The 20,274-nt window shown below is 37.8% G+C and overlaps 1 long non-coding RNA gene across 1 annotated transcript in view; it reads right to left on the bottom strand.

The window, feature by feature from the left end:
• Positions 1-4,907: 4,907 nt before the first annotated feature.
• LOC309613405 overlaps positions 4,908-20,274 on the bottom strand; it is a 48,132-nt gene continuing 32,765 nt past the window's right edge. Inside the window, exons 5-6 of the long non-coding RNA XR_014235706.1 lie at positions 15,285-19,812; positions 4,908-15,047 (exon numbers count right to left, since the gene is read on the bottom strand). This is a non-coding gene — a long non-coding RNA (uncharacterized lncRNA). The remainder of the gene's footprint in view (positions 15,048-15,284; positions 19,813-20,274) is intronic.

The raw sequence follows: 20,274 nt of genomic DNA, 5'->3' as shown, positions 1-20,274 counted from the left end.
AGGGAAGCGGATCACATGACGCCGCCTCCCTCCCTTTCTTCCTCCCTCCCTCTCGCGCTTCCTCCCTCCCTCCCTCCCTCCCGCCCTTCCACTCCCCCTTGCCCTTCAGTGCGGGGCTCCGAGCTCTGGCGGGTGCTGGTGGCCCGCTCCCGGGTCTGGAAGGCAACCTGTCCCGCCAGGGGCTCGTGTCGTTTGGGGGTTGATGTTGTTGTTTAGTGGGTTCCCCCTACTCCGCTTCCCACACGTTTCCTCTTCTGGTGCGAGATTTAAATCCCCCGTGGGCAGCTCGGCAGACCTTTAACTTACGCGTTGACTTTAGGAAATGGTCCCCACCCCCAACTGCTAGAACTCTCTTTAGGAAAGAGGAGGAGAATTTTTTAAAGGGACCCAATAGATGCTTAAGTCAAAGCACGGAGATGCGGAATAAAGTCTCAGCTGGGCTTCCTTCTGCCTGATCCCAGCCTCGTTATTGGGCAAATACCCAGCTAAATCCCCCCCACTGCACCCCTTGGGGAACCCTGCGCTCCAGCCAGATCAGGCCACTGTTCATTACCACATTATCCCCCGACTCCATAGGTTTCCAGAGCCTTAACCCTGGCTCTTGCCTTGAAAGAAAATATATTCTACCCCATCGGAGTTTTAAACCTCATTTAAAAACCAGCTCGCCTGAAAAATCTTTCTTACTTTCGAAACCACCTCCTTTTAATATCTCCGGGCGTTAAGCCCCTACAATTCCTGTGTTTACGTTCTTACCTTCTATCGCAAGGACTTGTGTGTACACGTTTGTCTCCACCATTTAGCTGTAAACTCCTGGGGGATAGGGACCGAGTGCTCTTCATCTTTGTACCCCCTGTGGTGCTTAACAAAATTCTAGCTCTAGTAGGTCCTCTGTAAAGTTTTGTGGAATGAATAAATAAGTGAATGTGAAAGCAAGCCCACGGTGTGCATTTCAAAAGCCTGAGACCTTATTTGCCTTAGAGGGAACACATATTAAGTTACAATGTTTGTCCTCTCTTTGTAAGGATATATTTATATTTATGCTTAACTTCCAGGGGGAAAGGTAAGTGGGACTCTAGAGATTTCCTGCTCCAGCAAGTCTAAATTCCTGGGCCTGGCTGGCTGTTCCATGTTACATAAACTAGCCACTTGGCCAGTATAACTCACATTGCCCGACAGACCCTTGGTTTGGTAACACCCTATTCGCACACATACACAGCTGCCACCACCCACCACCCCTTACATACCTGGTTTCTTGTCCCTCGCCTCCACCTACACCCTCCTCATGCCAAGGGAATATCCCAAGTCCTGTCTCCTCCTCTACTCTGTTCCTGATTTCTCGGTGCCCTTATAGAAGATGCCATGCAGGATACACTTAATAGAAGTGTTAGATTCTAATCTCCAACTAGACTAGGAACTCCTTAAGGACAGGTGCCAAACCATACATATATAAAATTCCATCTCCTTGGAGTCTAACAGTTTTTAACAGTTCTGGGGATACAGTTGCTATTTATTTATTCTTTCCTTTAACCAATAGGCACATATTGCGCCCTTAACTTGTCCCAAGCTTTCTTTTCTAAGTACTTGAGGATAGCAAGATGTGAAGACACTTGCCCTTGACCTGGAGGAGCCCCAGACTAGCTGTTATTCACTGACTAGTGATTAACCATCTTTACTTTAAAGAACAGCAGATCAAATGGCAAATGGTCAGAAATAGACAGAACTGTTGTGAACAATAGCGGTCAACACTTTGGTACCCAAACATAGATAGACCAGCGTGGGTTATTTTTGCATTCCTTCTTTACCTTTTCAGAATCTTACATCATTATTTTTTCCCTGTCAGTATTGGTTCCAGAGCATCATAAAAAGAAGTAAGAATGTCCTTCTCACCTTACTGCTAGTTAACTCCACATTCTGTGTTCTCATCTCAACAAGCTGGCAACTTCCACACATTTAAATAATAATGCCTTAGGGTTAGAATTCCTTTTTTTAATATCAAGGGATATTTCTAAAGTAAGGTTGACAGGATTCAATATCAAGATTTACTCTCCATTTGATATAACATTTCACTATTTAAGAAGAAAGAAATGGGTGTCGCATGCACTTCAAGTTTGAATTGGATCCATAAGATATTCTTGGCTAGTTGCATTGGTTTATTCATTTAAGATTAATGAGTCCTCAACTCATTTTTCTATCAACTGCTACAACACACCCCATCCCCTGTAGCTCCCAAATGCATCTCTGCAAAGTAACTGGCTTAACTCCTTATGTTCCAGTGTCCACATCTGGAAACCAGAGGCTTGGGATAAAATACTGGTTCCCCACAAATATGATCCCCTATTTTGAACAGGCACTTATATAACCATTTTTATTAAAAAGAGATATATCTAATTGCTAATAAATGCTTCTAGCTTGCCTGAGATTACCAATATTGCCAAACTGAGTGTAGGGCAGACAACATGCAATATTCATCACCGTGAACTGCTTTTAAAAATTCACAATGTCTATTATGTCTTTATGAATATTAAAAGTGACTATCGGATCCGTATTTCCCAAGGGAATAACACAGATGAGTAGAAAAGAGCATGAGTGTTTGAGTCCCCTGGATCTGGGGTGTAGCCTAGAGCCCAGCTCTGCCTCTTGCTGTGTGTGATCACCATAAACCATTACACAGTCATTTACCCACTCTGAGGCTCAGGTTTCTCATCTGTAAAATGGAGATCATAATAGCACCTACCTCATGGTATTCTTGCAAGATATGATGATGATGATGATGATAACGATGATTATATTTAGGAACCCTTAGAAGAAAACAAAAACCTTGTGTTTAAAGACTAGTAAAACTGATCACTAATTGGTTCTTTCTCAGCTCTAAGATTTTATCATGTTATAATTATTTTTGGAAGCATATTTTAGGAGCAGTCTGGGTGATTAACTATTTGACAAAAGGGCTAATAAGGCCAACATCTGGTATTGAACTCTGAACAACACTCAGTGAACCTTAAATATAGATATTCTATTCTAAAAACTGCACCCAATCACCAGTAAAACACTTTTCTGGAGTCATTAGGTACATTGTCCAAAAGACAGATAATCCAAGGATGCAATCCAACTCTGCCAACTGAAGCTGATCATTCCAACTCCATGTCACTAGACTTTAAGTTGGGGATCCTGATTTATCCATTGATTTATTTGAAGGGTTTGGCATATGGAAGGTCATAAAGATTGCAGTGCATATTTATTGAATGGATGAATGAATGAATGAACCAACGTATGAATAAATGAATATCTCACCGAAGGTGGATTCACTGCAATTCCTCCCCCTCTCCCAACCCCCATTCCTGTATAGCGTTCACTGACTAAATGCCTTTCTGGCACATTTTCCTGTGCTGAAGTTTGCACATCTATCTATATATGTGCTGTGTTGTCACCCGTGGCTGGCAAGCTCCTTAAAAACAAGGAGATATGACCTGAGCCTTTGTGTCTCTCACAGCCCCAGCACAGCAACTTGCACAGAGCGAGGCTCAGTTCCTCAAGTTGAGAAAGCCCCCTTTGGAAGCCAAGGGTGGCATATCATTATTATCATCGCAGTAAATGTAACATAGAAATACAAAAGAGTTGCACCTACCTACTCAAACACGTAATTTACTTCTCAGAGGGACCTAACAAGAGTAATAGTCTCACTCTGAGGCTTCTCATTCTCATAAATAGCTTTTATCCATAAATGGCATCCCCGCAGCTCCTCCGTTGTTGGTATTTTCTCACAGTTAGTGCCTGTGAATGTGAGCAGGCATTTTGGGTTCACACTCTATTATTCAGTGTCACTTTTCTCCCTCTCTCTGTCTCTCTCCCTGAATGTATATATATATATATATATATATATATATATTCAGTTTTTTTTAAAATGCTTATTTTTTTTCCACACGGAACCACCCTTCCCTTCTTTCTCTGAGTCCCATTGTCTTGTTTCATGTATACACACAAGACCTTTCCCAGCCCCTCCCTTCACAGGCTAACCTTGGGTAGGAACTATGTAGAACCCAGAGCTTGGAAGACCAGTATTTCAACCTGATCTTTAGATGAATTTGTTTAATTAATAAATATCCCACCACTCCTCCCTTTTTACACATCAGCACCTGCCCTGAAGTTCTCCATTTCACTTTTTCTTTTACATTCCGCATACATTTCAGACATTAGGCTTATTCATGCCCAACTTTAAGTCTTACTAATTGTGTAAATAAACTTGAGAAAATTACTTACCTTTTTGATATTTATTTTTCTTATTTCTTAAAAAATTTTAAAAAAAAGGTGGTACTATAACCTCATAGTTTGTGGTGAGCATTAAGTAAAATAATGTTACAAAGTGCCTAGCACAGAGCCTGGCACAAAGTGGGCACTCAACAAACATTTTGCATGCTATAAAGGAGGAGATTTCTGTTCCCAGATAGAAAAAAACAAACAAAAAAACCCCAAAGAACTATGAAACACCTAATTATTGTCTCTTATGAAATTGTCTCTTTGAAGTTGCAACCCGGAAGGGCAGGTAAGAAACTTTATAGGTTTCCAGAGGCCTCTGGTGGGAGGCAGCTGACAACTTGAAGTAGCCAGCCAGCACCCTGCTGCTTCCCAGGCTTGAGAGAAGCTTCGGCAGAGAGCAGACATGCCTCCAGTGTTTAAACCTCAGAGGTCACACATGCTGGGTTCCTGGAGCAGAGGTGGAGGAAAGGGCTTTTTCTCTTAGCCTGTTTTCGTAGCCTGTATAAGCCTAATGGGGTCTGAGCTGACTGCTTCCGCCACTCCCCATCCTCTCATGACTGCCCTCCCTCCCCACCTCACCGTGTACTCTGTCATGCTCACAAGCTCCTTTCCATCTGCTCCTCCCCACCGAGAGTGGCAGTGGGAGGAGGACCTGGAGGGCGATCCTATGATGTGTGGGCAACACGCAACCCCGTGGCACAGAGTCAGCGCACAAATTTTGCTGAATGAATGAATGAATGACAAATGAACATGTCCCAGTCCCTGACTGTCCGGGGGTTCAACAAGGCCCCCCACAGGTGGCCAATGGCAAGAAGAGGGGCTCAGACTTTTAACGTCAGCCCTAGACCATCTGGGGTGAGAATAGGCCCTGACTTGGACCAAAGCCCAGTCCTTACCCCATGTTAATTGTAAATTAGCTCAGAATCATCGCTAAGCAGCTCAGCATGAAGGACAACCTCCAATAAAAACAGCTTCAGGCACCTATGTGTAATGTGGGAAAGTAAAGGTTGTATGAGAATAAAATACGTGAAAGTCAAGGAACTTCATATTTCTACTTCCCACTAGCCAAAGGAAACTGCGATGACTGGGAATGAGGGAGGGCAGGTAATGCCCCAAATGTCAGATACATGGCAGCAAATAGCCCCTAATAATAACACCAATAATTATAACAGCAACAACAACAAGAACTTATATTGCTTCCTATGTACCGAGCACTCCGTGAAATGCTTTACATATGTTATCACCATTAATGCACGTGACAACTTTTGAGGTAGGTACTATTTTTATCATTTTTAAAAGGGGAGAAAGCCAGTTCAGAGAAGTTAATGAACATTCCCTTGGCCACAGAGCTAGTAACGTGGGGAATTAAGATTCTAAAGTAGATGCAACACTCCATTCATTCAATCACCGAATATGTACTGAACTCCTCTAAGTGCCAGGGGCTGATCTAGACCCTGGGGAAGAGCAGTGAGCCCAACACAGGCCTTGCCCTCATGCAGCCTACTTTAGAAAGCTCACTTCAGAGCCTAGGTTCTTACCTCCTTTATGTCAGCCATGCCCTTTGAACTTATCAAAGAAAGAACCCCATAAGGCTGTGGAAGTGAGTAGAAATCATGTTGTCATTGGGCTGAGGGGCCTAACTCCTGCTTTCCCATGTTTTCCTCAGGAGACAATCATTCAGAAACCCCTTTTCCTGCCAATTCTGAGACAGGCCCTGTTTTAGTGTTTTTCAGCTACTACTTAGTTCATACACTCAACTCTGTTTTTTTCTTCACCACCTTACTCTCACTCAGGTCAAACTCCCTCCAATAAAGCCTTAAATCTTTGCAATTCTTTCCTTGCTTGGATCTGCCACTAAGGCTTTTCCAAGTTGAAGATCAATTTTCAAGTCAAATGACTCATGGAAGAAATTGTTAAGCATGATTTCACAGTGTTTTGAGAACATCCTTGAAGAATATACATTAGGAAAAGACATTCAATGCACAAAATTAATTTTGGCTTAGCTAAGCTGCAGATTGAGTCCTAAAACATTTTTGTTTGATATTGTGTTGTCTCTACACAAAGTTTCAAGTTGCTTCATAAATATTATTCATCTTACTGTATCATTTATATGGGTAAAAATTCCTACTTCTGATATATGTCTTACCTTTCTAGGAAATCTGATACCTGAAGCCTGAATGATTTGATGATACTTTTTTTTCATTTATTTCATAAAGATTTATTATACCTTTACCATCTGCCAAGTGTCTGGCAAGTGCTGGGATACAAATACAAGAAGGACAGATATACTCTTACTCTCGTAAAGTTTATAATCTCAGGTGTGTCCAAGGATCTTGGTGATGCAATGGCTCTATTAGCCAAGATAGTAAGCCCTAAAGAATCACTGGTGTAAGACGCATGGAAGACACTCTGACCTGAGAAAGAGAAAGGGAATGTGCTCTGAGAGGGGGTGTGTCTTCCTTGGCTGGATGTACGAGGTCCTCCACACTCTGGCTCCATTTAACCTTCACAGAGTCAGCATAGTGTAGTAGTGAAGAGCATGGATCTGGGGCCAGATTACCTGGGATCTGAATCCTTGCTTTGCCAATTACTGGTTGTGTGCCTGGGCCAGTTAGGGTAATTGTTTTGTCACTCAGTACCTTCACCTGTAAAATGGGAATAATAATACCCTACCCAAGTATGATCATTACTCAGATTAAATGGGATAATTTGTGTAAAGTATTTAAAACTGCCTGATTTTAAGTTCAATGGATTTGTTAAAAATAAATAAACAAATAAATTTTTTCCTTTTCTATGACTCCCACAACTGTACCTTGGATTCTGTTCACTTTAACATCTTGATATATCCCCAAAGCACCACGTGTTGTTGGATATATATCCATTAATAATTATTATTACTATTATTATCATCATTATTAATATATGGGATATCTCCTATATGCCATGTGCTGTTTGTATAATTATTGGAGGCAGTGTGAGAAGCAAGGATAAAGATCAAACGGATGTGGGTGGAATTCCTTGGGCAAGTAACATGACCTCTTAGAGCCTCAGCTAAGTCACCTGTAAAGTAGAGATGATCACATCTCCACAAAAGCTGTGGAGAAGATTGAATACATTCAATGTATAGAGAGCTTAGTAAAGTACCAGGCATTTGATAAGCACTCAATAATGAGGAACTAGAGGAAGAGTGGGAGGAAGAAGAGGAGAATAATCTTAGAGGTGGCTGACATTTTTTAGTTGGAAAACAGGTTCAGTGCTCTCAACCCTTGCCTTCCCATCCTTCCCTGTTCAGGGACTCTTCCTTCCCCCGTGCTTTGTTCCCATCAACTCCAATTCCTTGTAATCCTTCTTGAAAACTCTCTCATGGAACAACCCTGCTCTTATGGAGCTGTGGAGCTGTCTGTTGGAAAGAATGGGATACTAAGCCTCTAGGACTGCTTGCTGAAACTCTATTTTTCCAGTATCACAGATATACTTGGAGATACTTTTTGATTCTCCTGCCTCATAAGCAGATACAGTATCTCCTTTGGATGAACCCTCAAATAGCTATGTCTATTATGTCCCTTCACACATGCTACCTGATATTGTAGTTCTTTGGGCACTTGTCATATCTACTCTATTAAGTCACACATTTTTTTAAGGTAAAAGGACTGTGTTTTACTCAGAAGACTTTTTATTTAATTCTATTAGAAACCCAGGCTCTGTAGTGATTCTCCCAGATCTTTCTTCCTGATCTTTGCCTCTTCACCTCCCTCTCAAAACAGTTGTTCTATTTTACTGGGGAAGTTGGGGGAAGGAGCCATCAGGTATAAACATTCTTAGCCTCCAAACTCATCAATATTTTCCAATGCCTGATCTCCAAAGAAGCAACGAACCCCCTCTTGGGCAAAGCATACAACTTTACTGATGCATATCCACCTTTACTTATGCTCTTAGGCCTATTTTAGAGAGCTGGCCAGCACAGCCTAAGGGTTAAGAGTGTGGGTTCTGTTTAGCCCCTGCGGCCAGGGTGAGAATAAGGATTAAATGAATTAGCCTGTGGAAAGCACCTCCTAGATAGAGTACTTAGCACATGGTATACAATCAATAATTGTTAGCTATTATTATTAATTACCTTCCATCACCTTCTACAACTTGCTTCTTTAATGATCTTTTTTCCTACCTTTCTTCAATCTTACTCTCAAATCTCCATCCTAAAATATATCCTTCGCATTCTCCTTAATCCATTATCTTCACTGGCTTCTTTCTTTTGGCTGTGAATCAAATTTCTGGAAAGAACGGTTCATATTTATAACCTCATTTCCCATTCCCTCCCTGACTTACTGCAGACGATCTAGATTCCAGACCCAATATTCCACTGACTCTACTCTTCTCTAATCTGACAAAGATCACCAGTGACCTCTTTGGTCTTCATCCTACTTGATGCCTCTGAAATTTAACCCTCCTTTTGGAAAAGCTCTCCCTACCTCAGCTTTAATAACTTTGCTTTCTCAATTCTCTTCCTATTTCTCTAACATCCCCTTCGCTCTCTTTCACCAGCTCCATTTCCTCTGCCCACTCCTTGAATGATAATATCCCTGAGTATTCTTTCCTTTACCTCATCTCTTCCCATAGAATCTGTGGGCAAATCTGGATCTTCAGCCCTGACCTCTTGACTGAACTACAGACTCATAGAGTCTATAGATGTCACTTCCTAGACATCTCTGCCTACATGCATCTCCAAACCAAACAGGTGTCTTCCTTATCTCACTTAATAGCCCAACTTTCCAACCAATTACCCAAGTTACATGTCTCAAGGCAATCCTTGATTCATTACCCCCACATCCAATCAGTTATCCAGACCAGATTCTTCTGTCTTCCTTATTCATAATGAGCTACCTTTTCGTCTCCATCCTCCCCACTTCTCTGCAACTCCAGACCCTCATTATCTCTCCAAACTGGGACTACTGAAGACCTTCCTTATCAGTTCTCCAATCTCTGGTTTCTTACTCTAGATAATCCAGTCTGCACACAGTTTCCAAGTATGATCGTTATAAAACACAGATCTGTTTTGCTCACTTTCTGAATATAATTCTGTGGTATCTTCCCACTGCCTACAAATAAAGCCTACTTTTTAAGCCCTTGTCTAGCAAAATTCCACTGAGTACTCTAAGATCTAGTTCTTTTGTACTACCTTTTGTTCCCAGACTCACCAAGGCACTTCTTTGTACCTCACTGTGTATAATTCACAGTCTAGCTTATGTCTTTCTCCTTGTGACATAATTATTGGGATAGACTAGTTGACCCCTAAGGCAATGTCACCAAGCTATGATTTTGTGGTATTTTTCCTGTTGCATTGTCTGTTTAAAAGTGCTGGCTATCCAGAGACCCAATGGAAACCTAGAAATTATCCTAGACTTCTCATTTGTAAATGTAGTCAACAGATACTGACAATATTACCTGCCAGGCATCATAAATAATGCATCATTATAATAACACAAAATACTCATATCATACTTACTACATAACAGACCCTGTTTGAAGTGAGATAGATAGTTAGGGAGATGATAGATAGATAGATAGATAGATAGATAGATAGATAGATAGATAGATAGATAGGTAGAATGTGTAAATATATAACACTTAGAACTGCTAGAGTATAATACAAATATATACCTCAAATAGTTGTAGTGAGGATTAAGTGTTCTAAGTGTACTCTTATACATATCCCTTAGAACATTTTATCCTCACAACAACCATTTGAGATGCATGCTATTATTCTATTTTAGACACTGGGGAAACTTTGGTTTAGAGAGGATTAGTAATTTGCCCAGGGTCACACAGTTAATAAACACTGGAGCTGGGCTGTGAACCCAATCAGTATAGCACCAAAGTCCTTGCACTTAATAGATGCTCTCTTCTGCCTTTGATTCAAATAGCAGAGATAGTAGCATACCTTAAGGTTTTCTATGTACCAGGCACTGCTCTGAATATATTACATGTATTACTTCATTCAGTCCTTACAACACCCTCTGTGAGGTAGGTGTCATTTTTCTCCTTGATTACCTATACAGATAAACTTAAAGAAAACTGAATAAAAGTTCAAACTGGAAACCCATTAAAAACCTTGAAATGAATACTCAGTGCAAAAGAGTATACTTTTACTCTTTTAAAGGCTTGTTTCAGAATTCCTTGGAATTTTCTATTTCTCAGATCATTTAACACAAACTTTTAGGTACCTTTCCAGTATGAGAGTGAGGGTCTCTTTTATTCAGTCAACCATCTACATATTAAGCAAACATTTATTGAATACCTACTGTATGAAAGACACTAAATACTCCAGAGAATGTTTCTTCTCTTCAGAAAATAAAAATCTAGAAAATGAAAAGATCATTAAAGCCAACAAGTACAATGAAGTATAACAGGTAGAATTACAAAGAGGTTAAGAAAACAGACTCTAGGGACTTCCCTGGTGGTCCACTGATTAAGACTCCATGCTTCCACCACAGGGGGCACAGGTTCTGTCCCTGGTCAGGGAACTAAAATCCCGGATGCCTTGCAGTGTGGCCAGAAAAAACAAAACAAAACAAAAAAAAAACACAGACTCTAGAACAAGATAGAGCTTGTTCAAAGCCTGGCTTTGCCACATACCTCCTGTGTGATCTTAGGAAATTCACTTAAATTACTTATGCCTACATCATATGATTGCTATCAAGATTTTAAGTTTTACTATATGTAAAGAACTTTGATCACTGCCTGGAACATGGCAACACTAAGTAAAGGGCAGCTGTAGCTAGTAGTAGTAGCAGTAGTTGTTGTTTTAATGGAATTACCATATAAGGAAACATGGGCATTGAGAAGCAAGAACAAAGAGTGAGTAAAGGAGTTCATATAAGTCTTTAGAGAAAAAGATAACTCTAGATGAGTTTTTAAAAATGAGCAGGTGTTCTCCAAGTAGGCAAAATATATAGATAGATAGATAGGCAATATTAAAATCAGAGAACAGTAACTCCTAAAGCTCATACAAAAGAGGTAGTAAAATGTGTCATTGTGTCTCCACCATATTGCTTTGGAGACCTATAGCCATGGGAAATAGGAACATAACAAGGGTGGAGACGTGATGTTCTCATTATGATTATAGATCTTTAAAAGCTATCATTTGAAACCATGTTTATTATTGGACTGGGAATAATAACACTTCTTCTGTGTTTGTATAGCACCAATTCTGTACAATTTTAAGATACTATCTGAGTAATCTTCACAACCTTGGAGGTCTGGCCAATTATAATTATCACCATTTTCCATACAGGAAAGCAGAAGTACAAGGTAGGGAAGGCAGAAATCCAGGGTTGCACAAAAAGTTACTGATGGACCTAGAAATGGGACTCTAAATTGCAGCTCACTGAAGTGTCCAAAATAACAAGATCATGCTAATTCCACACTCTCCCCCCATTCCTCTTCTTGTCATGGAAAAATAGAGCAAAATGTTGTAGCTGAAAAGGCTAAGGTGGAGCTAAAGATAATCAGATAGAGTGATGAGCTCTGCAGAAAATCCTGGATAAATTATGATACAGGTTTCCGATGATGAGTAGGACTGATGTGTTTGGGATAAGTTAGGTTGTCTGCCAGAAGGAAACTTTGTTTTTTTAATTTGGATTGATGTATATATAACTTACATACAGTAAACTACATAAATCATAGGTATACGCATTGATGAATTTCTACAAATGAATACTGTATTTGTTTGCTAGAGATGCCATAACAAAATACCACAGACTGTGTGACTTAAGTAACAAATTTATTTTCTCACAGTTCTGGAGGCTGTAAATATAACATTAAAGTGCTGGCAGAGTTGCATTTCTCTGAGACGTCTCTCCTGGCTTGAATATGGCCACTCTCTTACTGTCTCTTCATATGATCTTTGCTCTGTGTGTTTGTACCCCTGATGTCCCCTCCTCTTCTCATAAAAACATCAGTCATATTGGATTAGGGCCCCTCCCAAACGTCTCTTTTAACTTAATCACCTCTTTAAAGACCTTATCTTCAAATATAGTTACATTCTTAGGTACTGGGGGGTGGGACTTTAACATATGGCTTTGAAGGAGGACATAATTCAGCTGTAGAAAATACATATATAAGATACTGCCTAGATCAAGGTATAGAACATTTCCTTAATCTCAAAAGGTTCTTCTGTGCTCTCTTCCAGTCAATCAATCCAACAATGCTAATCCCTTTTCATCTTTATCACCATTGATGTTTTTTCCTGTTTCAGAACTTCATAATATGGGTTTGTTATCTTTTTGACTGCTGTTTTTCCCCCCAAATGATGTCTGTGAGATCCATTCATGTTATTGCATGTAGCAGTATCTTATTTCATTTTATTGTGTAAATATGTTCCAATTTATGCAATATTTGAGTTGCTTCCAGTTTTTGACTGTTATGATAAAGCTGCTGTAAGCATTCTCATATATGTCTTTTGGTGGACATAATCATTCCTTTCTGCTAGGTATATAGCAAAAGTGGAATTGCTAGGTTATAGATATATGGGTGTATTCAATGTTAATAGATACTGTAGAATAATTTTCCAAAGTAGGTGTGCCAACATATACTGGCAATGTAAGCTCCAGTTGTTCCACATCTTCATAAACACTTAGCATTATCAGCTCTTTAATTTTAGCCTTTCTGGTGGGATTGAGTATATCTTTGGAGTTTTAATTTGTATTTCCCTGCTGACTAATGCTGTTGACTTTTGGTCATTTGATATCCTTTTTTGTGAAATGTCTGTTCAAGTCTTCTTTCCATTTTTAAATTGGTTGATTTTTGCAGTTCTTTGTATATTCTTGATACAGACCCTTCTTCAGGATTTGTATTGCAGATATCATCTCTTGGTCTATGGCTTGTCTTTTCTCTTTTTAAATGGTATGTTTTCATGAATAGACATTCTTAATGTTAATTCTTAACATTCTTAGGTTCAATGTTTCAATCTTTCCTTTTACAGTTTGTCTTGATGTTCCATTTTTAGAAACCTTGTCTAACTCCAAGGTCATGAAGATATTCTCCTGTGTTTTCTCCTAGAAGCTCGATTGTTTTATTTTCATGTAAAAGATTATGATTCACCTGAAATTAATTTTTCTGTATGTCTAGCCAATTGATCCAGCACCACTTCTATCCCACTGAATTGCAGTAGTTGCTATGCAGCTAATCAGGTAAACATATTTGTGCAGGTCTTCTTCTGGGATCTGTATTCTCTGCCATTTGTCTATTTATCTCAATTTGTGGTAACACTAGACCATTTTAATTATTAAAGCTTTATGCTAAAACTTGATATACATTAAGTTTACCAGATTAGTTCTTCTTCAAAATTGCCTTGGCTCTCCTAAGTTCTCTGAACTTCAAATAAATTTTAGAATCATCTTGTCAATTTCCACAATAGAACTTGCTGGGTTTTGACGAGTATTGCATTGAACCAATTTGGCAAGAATTGACATCTTATTATACTAAGTTTTCCAATCAATAATCATGGGGTCTCTTCTAATGATTTGAGTCTTCTTTAGATTCTCTCAGTCATATTTTCATTTTAAGGGAAGAGGTCTTACACTTCTTTTGTTAGCTCTATTCCTAAATATCGGATTTTTTGGTGCTATTATAAATGGTAATTTAAAAATTTTTATTTTCTAGTTTGGTATCTATTTCTATATTGACCTTCTATACAGTGACCTTGCAAAATTAAGTTATTTTTATAATTTATTTGTAGATTCTTTTGAATTTTTACATGAACAATCATGTCATGTACAAATAATGACAATTTTACTTCTTCCTTTCCAAACATTACAACTTTATTTTGTTTTCTTACCTTATAGTTACGGCCAATTCCTTCAGTACAATGTAAAATTGAAAAGTCACCACTATTGTTTGATATTTATTTTGGAAATGCTAGCCAGTGCAACTGGACAAGAGAATTAAAAAAGAAGCAAAAAGGAAACAAACTTACAATAATTTGTAATTGATATAATTATAAACCTAAAAATTACAAACAATTCAAATAAAAATTATTTAGAGCAATAAAAATTCATTAATATGGTTAATCACAAATTTAATATAAAAGACAGTTACTTTACCTTAATGATTAACTATCAGAAAGTAGAATTAAAGGAAAGTCTCATTCACAATTACTATGAAATATTGAGATTCTAGGAATTAATATAACAAAAAAGGCACAGAAATTAAAAATTCCTCTGAGGTACCTAAAAGAAGAGTTAAATAAATGAAAAGATATCCTTAATTTGGATAGAGGAGTCAATATTTAAAAAGACACCAGTTATCTTTGAATCAATCAAAAATATGAACAAGGTTTTGGATTTTTTTTTTTAAGCTTTAACTAAATGATGCTAAAATTCATGTGAAAAATGTACATGTAAGAAAAAATTCTAAAAGAGAAAAATCATGAGGAGAGTAACAAGTAAAGTATTTAAAACTGTATTTCCCTGACCTTAGATTAGACACACAGATCAATGAGACAGAAGAGAGAATTCATAAATAAACTTGAATAATTTTCAGAATTTAATAAGTGATAAAAGCCAACTTTAATAAATTAGGAAAATATGAATTGTTGAATAAATAATGTTGGTGAGAATGGCTGAACATTTGAAGTACATAAAGCTGAATATTCTTCTTCTCCTTCTATATTAAAATGTGAAAAAAGAAACTTAAATGTGAAAAAAGAAACCATAAAATACCTGGATGAGAACTTGAGATAATAGTAATATATAAACGATTTTGGCATGGGAAAGGCCTTTCTAAAGCATTTTTCAAACCTCTCAAGCTGGGCTTCCCTGGTGGCGCAGTGGTTGGGAATCTGTCTGCCAATGCAGGGGACACGGGTTCGAGCCCTGGTCTGGGAAGATCCCACATGCCGTGGAGCAACTAGGCCCGTGAGCCACAACTACTGAGCCTGCGCGTCTGGAGCCTGTGCTCCGCAACGAGAGGCCACAGCCAATAAATAAATAAATAATAAAAGTGTAAAAAAAAAAAAAAAAAAAATGTTATTAAACCTCTCAAGCTATTCAAGAACATTTAATATCCAAATTTATATCTTCATATTTTAAGTTTTTATCAATTTTAAGACTATGCAATAAAAAAGGGCAAAAATATAGACAAGGACAAATTGGAAAAAATATTTGTAATACATATGAAAAAGCATCCTTAATATACAAGAAATTCTCACAAATAAGTAAATAAAAGATAAATAACCCAAGAGAAAAAATGGGCAAGGGAGTTCATGGAAAAAAATCTTAATAGACAATTAACACATGAAAAGATACCCAACCATATTCATATTTTAAATTGTACAAATTAAAACAAGAATAAATTGTCACTTTTTTCTATTCAATTAAAAATTAAAAGATTAGGTCAGTTCAAGGCTAAAGGGAAATTGAAATTTCTATGTATTGCTGATAGTATAAATTATTATAAACCATTTTAGGAAATTTATCAACATTTTTCCAGATTACTAATGAGCATATCCTTTGACCTCCATGTTGAAATTTATCCTACTCATATACTTGCAAAGGTTTTTGAAGATATATGTACAGGAATTTCACAATTTTGTTGTAGTATTACTTTTAATAGTGTTATGGGCTGAGTTGTGTCTCCCCAAAATTCATAGGTAGAAACCTTAACCCCCAGATCCCCTGAATGTGACTGTATTTGGAGATACGACTTTTAAAGAGGTGACTAGGTTAAGATGAGGCTGTTAGGGTGGCCCTACTCCAATCTGACTGGTGTCCCTATAAGAAGAAGAGATTAGGACTCAGAGAGATGGAGATGCACAGAGGAAAGACCGCAAGAAGACAGAGGGAGGAAACAGCTGTGTATGACACAAGGAGAGAGGCCTCAGAAGAAATCAACCCTTCAAACACCTTAATCTTGGGATTCTGGCCTCCAGAACTGTGAGAAAATGCATTCCTCTTGTTTAAGACCCCCAGTCTGAGGTATTGTATTATGGTAACCCTAGCAAACTAATACAAACAGTAAAAGTGAAACCTTTTCAACGGCTGTAAAAGGAAGAAAATGTTACCAGTAGTTATCTCCAGAAAGTGGGATTACAGAGTAGGAAGGATAGAAGGCAGGGAAATTTTGTTTTACCTGTACCTCTCTATTCTGTTAATATTTAAAATATTGAGCCTATATTACTATTGTAATAAAATAGTTAATTTTAAAAAGCAATGGAGGACTTCCCTGGTGGCACAGTGGTTAAGAATCTGCCTGCCAATTCAGGGAACGTGGGTTCAAGCTCTGGTCTGGGAAGATCCCTTATGCTGCAGAGCAGCTAAGCCCGTGTGCCACAACTACTGAGCCTGCATGCCACAACTACTGAAGCCCACGCACCCTAGAGCCCATGCTTCGCAACAAGAGAAGCCATTGAAATGAGAAGCCCGCGCACCGCAACAAAGAGTAGTCCCGGCTTGTCGCAACTAGAGAAAGCCTGCACACAGCAACGAAGACCCAGCGCAGCCAAAAATAAATAAATAAATAAATTTGAAAAAATAAAAAATAAAAATAAAAAGCAATGGAAAATTTTTGTCAATTGTGCATGTGTGTGAGAATCTTTGAAGTCCCAGAAAAATGCTAAGAAATCTCCTTTGTGAGCATAAAAATTTCTCTTGTTTTATTTATTCTTGATTTGCTATTTCTTCATGATTTAGCTTTAAAAATAAATGTAATTCATTTTGACTCTTTTGTCTGGTTCAATTGCCAGTAATTCAGCCGTATTGTTTTCTATGGTTTTTCTTTCATAAATCTTTGGATTTATTTCATCTTCTTTCGAAACCTGAGAAATCATAATTTTGTTCACTCAAGAATGGCATCAGGGTATTTAGAAAAATCCCTCAGCTTAAAGTTGAGTTCTTTATTTTTCAAGAAGATATCAACCAACCTACTGTAACATGAAACAAGTAATAACCATGCTGTTTTAATAACCCTCTCTTTTAATTACAATCTAGGCCAAAAGGGTTAGGGATAAATGTATGGTAGATAGCACTGTTACTGGGCAATATTCCACTCTAAATACAAGTCCATAGCTTTACTTCAAATCCCCTTAGAAACATGATTCTCAGATAACTAAGGGAATACATAAATGGTATAGTCACTAATTATTAGCTGGCCTTAAATGTTAAGTATAACTTTATTGCCAAGATTTGTTTTCTTTATTTTAGGAGAATATTATTGAAGTCTAAGTAACTATCTCACTCTGGTTAAAAACATGGCAATATGAATTAGTAAATAAATGGAAAATGTGAAGTTTAATTAACCCACCTGAAAATTGTTCAGATGTTCTTTAAGCAGAGTGATTACAGAGTAGGAGTGGATGAGATACACTAGCTGAATGGCAGGAACATCCCTGGGGCTTAACTCCCCAAGCCTTCTCACAATTGGCTTGCATCATCTACAGCCTTCACTGATGTTATAATCCAATTGAATAAGCATTATTTTATGGACCTCCTATGGGTCTGAAGCTTTTGTTAGGCCCTGTGAGAGCAACGAAAGAAGTAGATGAAATCTGAAAGAGCCAAGGTGCCATGGAGAACATTAGGAATCAGGTACCAGCAGTAGCTTTTGCCTGCCTTGAGCAGAGGGAAGGCCATCCTTACTGCAGCTCTTAGTCTCAGGAGTAGGAATTGCAGAGTAAAAGGATGAGTGGAAAAACCACGTGATTTGATGGAAATTATACACACTATTACCTTAAAGGTCCATGTTTAAAATGCATTAATTATGTATAGCTTACTCATTTGGTCATTCATTTTGTTCAACAAATATATATTTGGTGCCTATTATATGCCAGGCATTATGCCAGACGCTGGAAATATAATGGTATAGAACATGGCCCTCCTGACTTTCAGGAGCTCACAGATAAACGGTATTGACAAAAAGTAAACTAATGACTAGCTAGATCTCCCAAATCTTAAAAGATAGCTGGAGAAGTCCTAGATTCATGTGCAAACAGGGACTTTTCTTTATCCACAACGGATTCTTGGTCCACTGTTGAAAAACTTAAGCTTCTTTGTGTTTACAAAAACACTTAGCACAAGGTTAAGAGAAAGGGGAAGAGAGTGGGCCCCCCCTGTATTTGAATCCCAATTCTGCAGCTTCCTAGGTATGTGAACTTGATTTAGGTTTTAGAGCATCTAAGATGCTCCAGTTTCTTTATCTGGGGATATCAAACTGAGGATAACAATAGTGCCTAACTCACAGAGTGGTTATAAGGATTAAATTAGCTCTACATGTGAAGTTTAATAGTGCCTGGCTCATAGTAAGCTCTACGTTGTGTTTACATGTAGGTATTTCAGATTTAAAGACATATTACTCGTTTCAACCTTCAAGAAGAAAACTAAAATAAATTAATTAAATTTAATAAATGTTTAGGCATCATTACAATCTAGAATTATGCCATCTAACTAGTTACAGTTCAATTTTATTCATATATGCAAGAGGGGATAGAAATACATTTTAATATGTTTGGCATGACATGGGGAAAAGTTTTCAATAGTTAAGTCCCTAGGTACCATAAAGATTATACATCATCTGTGAGCACAGAAGAAGACTATCTATTATCAGGCACTGTAAAAGTGCTTTTCTTTGCCTACATTACTGATCCACAATGTCTTAGTAACAAATATAAAATTCAAAAAGTTCTGAAAACCAGACTATAATGAGGTTATTTATAATTAGTGTTTATCCCACTTAATATGAGTATATTCATATATTTTACTGAAGAAATGTTAATATGTATGATAGATTTGAGTATTTTACAGAAATAATTCACTTACTTCATTCTGAAATGTATTTCCCTAACTCTGGACTTGGCCATGTGGCTTGCTTTGGCCAGTGGAATGGAGTGAAGGTGATGAGAGCAGGGGCTTTAAATCTGCTTGTGAGGTTTGAATTTGGTTTGCCTCTGACCTTCCTACGATTCACCATGAAAAAGCCTGCCCCAGGAAATTGCTGATCCAAGAAGAATGAGAAGAAATGCAAAAGAGCCTCCCCAAGCTACCTTCTAGAGCAAACCCAGCCAATCCTAGCTGAGCTCAGGTGACCCACAAGCTGAAGTAGTCATGCCAACTGACCCACAGACCTATAAATAAAAAACATATACATACGATTGTTTTTGTAAGCCATTGAGTTTTGGTGTGTTTTATTATGAGGAATTATTGAGGCAGTAGCTGACTAACACAACATGTTTGATTTTGGAGTGCTACCCCAGACTCTAGTGGGGGTATTGCATAATATATGGTATGTTCACCATATTTCCTTTGTAAACATACTATCTAAATTCTGAAACACATTAGGCCTTAGGGTTTTGGATAAGAAACTGTAGTTTTGTATTTTGTACAATCATTACAACATTCCAATGAGATGTTCCCATTTTACAGATGAGGAAACTGAGTGTCAGGTGGGTTATATAACTTGTTGAAAGTTTTACCACTAGTAATTGGCAGAGGCAAGATTTGACTCCAAGATTCTGACACAGATCTGTATTCTTAAATATCAGGCTGTTCTGCTTTTCATAGATGGAATTCATTTCTAGTAAAAAATGCAACACATACACAAAAATGATTTATTTGCAGTCATACCTATTATCTTTACTGCTAAAAAATTTCCAATAACTCCTAACCTCAATTTGGGAAAAAATCATAAACATCTGAATTTGCTGAGATAGTCAATAGAAGCTTTTTTTTCCTAAGACATTGAAACTTTAGAAGGGATACTGGTTTGAAATAATCATTTTAATGGTGGGAACACATTAAATTGCTGAAAGCTAACATGTTTTAACTGTTCCTTGTCTAATGTTGCTGTGGATTGACTGCTAATATTCAGAGGTCATCTTTGTCATGGAGGCAAATATGTATTTCAGGTTTATTAATCAATTTCATAAATTAAACCAAGCAAGACCATTGTGATATTTCCTTTTGGGAAATTTTCATTGACTATTAGAGCTCCTCTGACTAATGTTAGTCATTAGTCAATCTTTTTTAGAAATTATCT

Source organism: Balaenoptera borealis (assembly GCF_965194805.1).
Source record: "Balaenoptera borealis genome assembly, chromosome: 1".
In the NCBI taxonomy this organism is placed as follows: Eukaryota; Metazoa; Chordata; class Mammalia; order Artiodactyla; family Balaenopteridae; genus Balaenoptera; species Balaenoptera borealis.
This window is presented reverse-complemented; position numbering and strand designations above follow the sequence as displayed.